Raw genomic sequence first — 8,012 nt, 5'->3', positions numbered from 1 at the left:
CAATCACCTCTCACATGTCAAAACTTTCCTAGACCTCGACCAAATTTTGATCGCAGACCCCCCAAACAGTATACCGCCATTGCTGAACCGATCGACCAGCTGTACGAAAGGCTCAAAGCTGCTGGTTATGTCACCCCTATCCCTGCTATAACCCCTGAATACCCTTCTCAGTGGGTCAATCCAAATAAATCATGTGCATACCATTCCGGCATGAAGGGACATACCATTGATGAATGCCGCTCTCTAAAAGATAAGACCCAGACTCTAATCGATAATAAGATCATTGTAGCAAAGGAATCTACTCTGAACGTCCGAAACAACCCTTTGCCAGACCATGAGGGTGGAGGTATTCACATGATTGAAATAGAGGATGATTGGGATCCCAAAGGATCGATCAGTTTAATCACAGAAGGTGACAAACCAAAGAAGCCAATAGTCACCCTCAATCCGATTTTAGTCCAGACTCAGCCTTTCGGGGATGCCAAGGTAAACATGTATGTACCATTTGAGTTTGAAGAACCACCCCCCACAAAGACGCCAACACCAATTGAGGTTGAATTAGGGTCTTCGGTAAACGCACCTGCACCATTTGAAGTTGCTGTGTTACCTTCCAAAGTACATGTTCCGCTCGGAGTAAAAGTGCACATTCCGGTAGTAATGTCAGCCGTAACACCATTCCACACAAAGGCCATACCATGGTATTACACAACCGAGGCAAGAAGAAAAGGGAAAACCAAGTTGGGGGAAACTGTTCCGCACAGGGTATGACAAGAACCGGTAGGTTATATACCCCGGAACATTTGGCTGAATCAAGCAAGCAGGCCTCTGGACGGCCAACCATCACTGAAATCGGGCCCAATGATCTCTGGAGAAAGATACAAGCCAAGGAGTATTCAGTCACTGACTAGCTGAACAAAACACCAGCACAAATTTCTATCCTAGATTTGCTGTAGAATTCCGACGCACACAAGAATGCCTTGTTAAAGGTACTTAGTGAGGCATATGTACCAAGCAAAATCACCGGAGGAAAAATGGCAAACATGGTAAGGCAGGTATTGTTAAGTCACAAGATCACTTTTCATGAAGATGAGCTGCCACTAGGAGGGTTGAGTCACAACAAAGCGTTGCACATCACCGTGCCATGCGAAGATTATTTTATCACTAGGGTCCTGATTGATGGATGGTCCGGCCTCAATATTTGTCCGTTAGTAATACTCAAAACATTGGGAAAGGGTCTGCATGAGATCAAGGACGGGTCCATCAACATGAAAGCTTTCGACAGTTCCCAAAGATCTACCATTGGGCAAATCAGCCTGTGTTTGCAAATGGGGCCTACATGTTCGACGTTGATTTTCAGGTTATAGACGTGCTGACATCTTACAACTTGCTATTGGGACGGCCGTGGATTCATGCCGCTGGGGCCGTAGCGTCAACACTGCATCAGGCGGTGAAATTTGAGTGGAACCACCAAGAGTTGATCATTCACGGCGACGGTAGCAATCCCATATACAGTCGCCAAACCATCCCAACGATTGGACGAATGAGAAAGATAGGCGGGGAAACCTATCACCACATCGAGCGAGTCAATGCCGTTGACAAAGACAAATGGTGGGACAACAAAATTGAAAGTATATTGAACTGGAGTGGATATGAGCCTGGCAAGGGACTTGGCAAGAACCTCTAAAGAATCGCCAAGCCGATCAAACTAAAGAAACATAACACCAGTTTTGGTATGGGATATGAGTATACTTGAGAGGAATTCAACATTTGGTCGCCACCATGGCGCGGTCCATACTATCCGCTGGAGCAACCAATACCACATTTAGAGCAGACTTTCCAGCCGGCCGATGTTATCTATGGGTCGGAAGAAGAGGAAGCACTGGCAGCAGTGAGAAATTTGTTCCTAGAAGAAGATGACATGGATTGTTGTATCATTTTCGAGGAGGAGGGGGAGGAAGGCCCTTCCATACAGGCCGTAAGCCGAGGAGCACGCTTTAACAATTGGACCATCAGAACCACCAAAGCTCGGAAAGCCTCGGGGTAGCAAGGCTAAACAAAGCATCATGCACTATCTTTTATTTTTAATAGTTGATTTTCCTTTCGCAGTTTTGAATTTTCGCAATAAGATCTTCCAATGTTCAAAACAGTTATGAAATTTATCAAAGCATTTCGGTTTCCTTACAAATCTTACTCTTATTATTTTCTCTCATTACTTTACTTATACAACATTACTATTACCTATCTTGATGAACCAATGGCTGTGACATGCAACGAGACAATGCAACAAACAGACATAGATTCAGAGGAAGATGATATACCGGAAGAGATTGTTAAAGAGGTTGAAAATTTTGAGAACAGACCTAAGTCCAACCTGGACGAGACCGAGATTGTTAACCTGGGAGATGTAGAAAATATCAAAGAAACTCGGATCAACGTTCATTTGTCACCATCAGAAAGGAAGAATATACATAATTTCTGAAGGAATATGAGGACATATTCGCCTGGTCATATGATAACATAACTAGTTTGAGCACATCTATTATGGCCCACAAACTGCCAACTGATCCGACATGTCCACCGGTAAAACAAAAGCTCAAAAAGTTTAAGCTTGACATGAGTCTGAAAATCAAGGAAGAAGTCACTAAGAAAGTCAAGCCAAGGTTCTCAGGGTAGTAGAATACCCAACATGGTTAGCCAACATTGTGCCAGTACCAAAGAAGGATGGGAAGGTCAGAGTCTGTGTCAACTACTGGGATCTCAACCAGGCCAACCCGAAAGACGACTTCCCCTTGTCGAACATACACATCCTGATCGACAATTGCGCCAAGCATGAGTTGCAATCATTTGTAGATTGCTTCGCTGGATATCATCAGATCTGGATGGATGAAGAAGATGCTGGGAAAACAGCTTTCATTACGCCGTGAGGAATGTACTGTTACAAGATGATGCCGTTCGACCTGAAAAATGTAGGGGCCACCTATATGAGGGCCATGACTACCATTTTCCATGATATGATACATAAGGAGATCAAGGTGTATGTAGATAATATCATCATCAAAACCAAGAAAGCCACTAATCACATGGAAGATTTGAGGAAGTTCTTCAACAGACTAAGAAGGTACAACCTGAAACTGAATCCCGCGAAATGTGCATTTGGGGTTCCTGCCGGAAAACTACTTGGGTTCATTGTAAGTCGCCGAGGAATAGAACTAGATCCATCAAAGGTTAAAGCCATTCAAGAATTTCCACCGCCAAAGAACAAAAAGGACGTGATGAGTTTCCTAGGAAGACTCAACTACATCAGCCGGTTCATAGCTCAATCTACTGTTATCTGTGAGCCAATCTTTAAGATATTGAAGAAGGACGCAGCTACTAGATGGACTGGTGACTGCCAAATGGCCTTCGACAAAATCAAGGAGTACCTATCAACATCGCCAGTTTTGGTCCCGCCCGAACCAGGTAGACCCCTATTACTCTACCTTGCAGTGCTAGATGGAGCGTTCGGTTGTGTTCTTAGGCAATATGATGAAACGGGAAGAAGGCCATCTACTATCTTAGCAAGAAGTTCACCCCGTATGAGGCCCGGTATTCTCTGTTAGAATGCACCTGTTGTGCTCTGACTTGGGTAGCTCAAAAGTTGAGGCATTATTTTTGTGCCTATACCACGTATCTCATATCAAAGATGGATCGGTTGAAGCACATCTTTCAGAAGCCCATGCCCACTAGCAAGCTAGCCAAGTGGCAAATCTTGCTGAGTGAATTCGACATTGTCTACGTAACTCAGAAAGCAATCAAGGGACAAGCTTTGGCAGATCATCTTGCCGAGAATCCCGTGGACGGAGAATACGAACTCTTAAAAGACGTATTTTCCTAACGAAAAGATGTCATTCATTGGAGAAGACATTGCAGTATCCTATGATGGTTGGAGAATGTTTTTCGATGGAGCAACAAATTTCAAAGGAGTTGGCATAGGAGCAATCCTAGTGTCAGATACCGGTCAGCATTATCCGGTATTTGCCAAACTCAGATTCCCTTGCACCAACAACATGGCTGAGTACGAGGCCTGCATCTTGGGACTCAAGATGGCCATTGACATGAACGTCCCAGAGTTGCTAGTGATCGGGGATTCAGACTTGCTTATACATCAGGTCCGAGAAGAATGGGCAACCAAGAACTCTAAGATACTCCCTTATCTGCATCATGTACAGGAGTTGAGAAAGAGGTTCACAAAGACAGAGTTCCAGCATGTCCCCAGGGTCCAGAATGAATTTGCCGATGCATTGGCTACCCTAACATCCATGATACAACATCCAGATAAGAATTTCATTGACCCTATTCCAGTAAAGATCTACAATCAGCCAGCTTACTGTGCTCACGTCGAAGAAGAAGCGGATAGAAAACCTTGGTTTCATGATATCAAAGGATACTTGGCGAAAGGAGAACACCCAGAGCTTTCAAACCCTATTCAAAAGCGTACACTTCAAAGATTATCCAACAATTTCTTCCACAGCAGAGGAATCCTATATAGGAGGACTCCGGATCTGGGATTACTAAGGCGTGTCGATGCAAAGGAAGCATCTAAATTACTAGAAGAAATCCATGCTGGGACCTGCGGGCCACAGATGAATGGCTTTGTCTTAGCTAAAAAGATACTCCAAGCTGGTTATTTTTGGATGTCTATAGAAACGGACTGCATCCAGTATGTCCGGAAGTGCCACCACTGTCAGATACATGCAGATATGATAAAGGTGCCTCCAAACGAGCTTAATGCAACAAGCTCACCATGGTCGTTCGCCGCTTGGGGAATGGATGTTATCGGACCAATCGAACCTGCCGCATCAAATGGGCACAGGTTCATCCTAGTGGCAATTGATTATTTCACCAAATAGGTTGAAACAGCATCGTACAAGGTAGTGACTAAGAAAGTTGTGGCAGATTTTGTCCGCGACCGTATCGTTTGTCAGTTCGGAATTCTAGAATCAATCATTACTGATAATGGTTCCAATCTCAACAGTGATTTGATGAAAGCCATGTGTGAAACCTTCAGGATCAAACACAAGAATTCTACAACCTACAGACCTCAGATGAACGGAGCCGTAGAGGCCGCCAATAAGAATATCAAGAAGATACTAAGGAAAATGATAGAGAACCATAAGCAGTGGCACAAGAAGTTATCATTTGCTTTATTGGGATATCGCACCACAGTCCACACATCAACCAGGGTGACTCCCTATATGCTGGTTTATGGTACAGAGGCAGTCATTCCTGCCGAGGTAGAAATTCCTTCCTTGAGGATCATACAAGAAGCAGAACTCGACAATGCAGAATGGGTGAAGAGTCATTATGAGCAGCTAGCTCTTATATATGGAAAAAGAATGAACGCAGTTTGCCGTGGTCAGCTCTATCAGAACAGAATGTCCAGAGCCTTCAACAAAAGAGTCAACCCGAGACAGTTCACACCGGGGCAGCTAGTGTTAAAGAAGATTTTCCCGCATCAGGACGAGGCCAAAGGGAAGTTCTTTCCCAACTGGCAGGGTCCGTACATGGTCTACCGGGTTCTAACAGGAGGAGCCCTCATACTTGCAGAAATGAACGGAGAAGTTTGGCTGAAGCCGATCAATTCAGATGCAGTACAACGATACTATGTGTAATCTCTATGTGATGTAACTTGAACTATGCCTGACCTGATTCCTGTTTAAGAGGGGATACGTAGGCAGCCCTATGAGTTCGGTCACAATGCAATAAAATTTCCATTTCCCTCGCTATTGGAAACTGGGACAGAATTTTGAGGAGGACCCTCAAAATTACGAAGCCGATTCCAGCCATTTATCATTAACAACCGTCAGGAGCAGCAACCCAGTAAACTGGGGCAGAATTTTGAGGAGGACCCTCAAAATTCTGGAGCAAGAAAAGTTGCAATATCTTGAACCACGTCGCAGTCGCCAGTTCATCTAAAGAAAACTATTCTTAATTATGTACTTACGTTATGCTTTTACTAAATCATGCAATGTTTATTACTAAAACTATCTTGTTTAGAAATGCTACCCCAATGATACGTATAGTATCACCGGAACAGAGCCAAACAGGTCAAGTAGAGCCAGCGGGAATACGAACTAACCTCCCCCCTTTACAAAAACTCACGATTTTCTTTGGATGCAGGCACTTGAGTTGCAAAATCATCAAATATACTATACACTCACGAGACTCACATTACTCGGAAATACTACTCTCAGAACCGTTGCACTTACTCACAGCTGCTATCCGCACACAGTGTCCCCAGCAGACATAGTATCCCCAGCAGTTGCAATATGGCAATCCACTATCAGCTAAGAAAACTCTATTGCGATTTGCCATTTTAATTCCTGCATAAAGCTACCATTCTGCCTTCCGAGGTTAAGCTCTACCTCCATCTGCATTCTTTGCATTGCATAAGGCTACCATTCTGCCTTTCGAGACTAAGCTTTGTCTCCATCTGCATTCTCTGCATTGCATAAGGCTACCATTCTGCCTTCTGAGGTTAAGCTCTATCTCCATTTGTATTCTCTTCATTGCATAAGGCTACCATTCTACCTTCTGAGACTAAGCTCTGTCTCCATCTGCATTCTCTACATTGCATAAGGCTACCATTCTTTCTTCCGAGGTTAAGCTCTACCTCCATCTGCATTCTCTGCATTGCATAAGGCTACCATTCTGTCTTCCGAGACTAAGCTCTGTCTCCATCTGCATTCTCTGCATTGCATAAGGCTACCATTCTGCCTTCCAAGGTTAAGCTCTATCTCCATCTGCATGGCTAAAATATTGCCACTTCATTTACACCTTGCATGGCTGAAATATCGCCACTTCATTTACACCTTGCATGGCTGAAATATCGCCATTTCATTTACATCTGCATGGCTGAAATATCGCCGCTTCATTTATACCTTGCATCCGCTGAAAGATCGCCGCTTTATTTACATCTGCATGGCTGAAATATCGCCGCTTCATTTATACCTTGCATCGGCTAAAAGATCACCGCTTTATTTACATCTGCATGGCTGAAATATTGCCTCTTCATTTATACCTTGCATCGGCTGAAAGATCGCCACTTATTGCATTTCATTGGCTGAAAGATCGCCGCTTCATTTATACCTTGCATCGGCTGAAAGATCGCCACTTATTGCATTTCATTGGATGAAAGATCACCACCTATTGCATCTCATGGGCTGAAATATCGCCAAATTGTCCAAAGGCGTCATTGTTCAGAGGCACCATTTTTATAGCCCGAGAACGCCATTTCATGGCCTGAGGACCCCTTTTATCTTTTGCCTCATTCTCATAGTCCGAGAACATTATTTCATGGCCTGCGAATCCTTATCATACGGTTCATGGCCCAGGACTTCATGGTCTAAGGACGTCATCCTAACCGTCCGAAGACAGCATTCATGGTCCGACGGGAAATTGCATCATGTTTAAATTTTCGCATAGTATACACTTGTATTGCTTATTTGCAGGTAAACCGGCTAGCAACAGCCGTCTCAGCAAGAGCGATCCCGCTCCAGTTCCCACAGCTCCGCTAAACTTTAACCATCCATCCCAACCCGAATATCTCGTCCGTTCTTGAAAAAAAAATCTCCATCGGCATATCCGCGGACGGATCCTGAACTACATATGGCCTGATTCCTGTAAGACTAGGGATATGTAGGCAGCTCAGGAACCAGAGCATGGTCAGATTCTTCAAACCATTTTGTTCGGTCAAATTGGCCATCATATCTTTACCTGACAACTCTTTCATCCTTCTCGGGTAAAGAGGGGCAGCTGTTGATACCCAATTTTTCCTTGTATATTTTATATATGCAAAATACTTTCAAAATATCATATGTACGCATATATAGGTATATCCAAATGTTTCAGTATTTTTCCTAATTTTAAAAGATTTTTAAATTGATTTATTGCCCTATTTTAGCAATACAAAAACTAATAATTATTTCCAAAATCATTATTTTGGTGAATAACTTATTTTATTCTCACATTTA

The sequence above is a fragment of the Nicotiana tabacum genome, chromosome 22 (genome assembly GCF_000715075.1).
Source record: "Nicotiana tabacum cultivar K326 chromosome 22, ASM71507v2, whole genome shotgun sequence".
NCBI lineage: Eukaryota > Viridiplantae > Streptophyta > Magnoliopsida > Solanales > Solanaceae > Nicotiana > Nicotiana tabacum.
Note: the sequence above shows the minus strand (reverse complement) of the source record.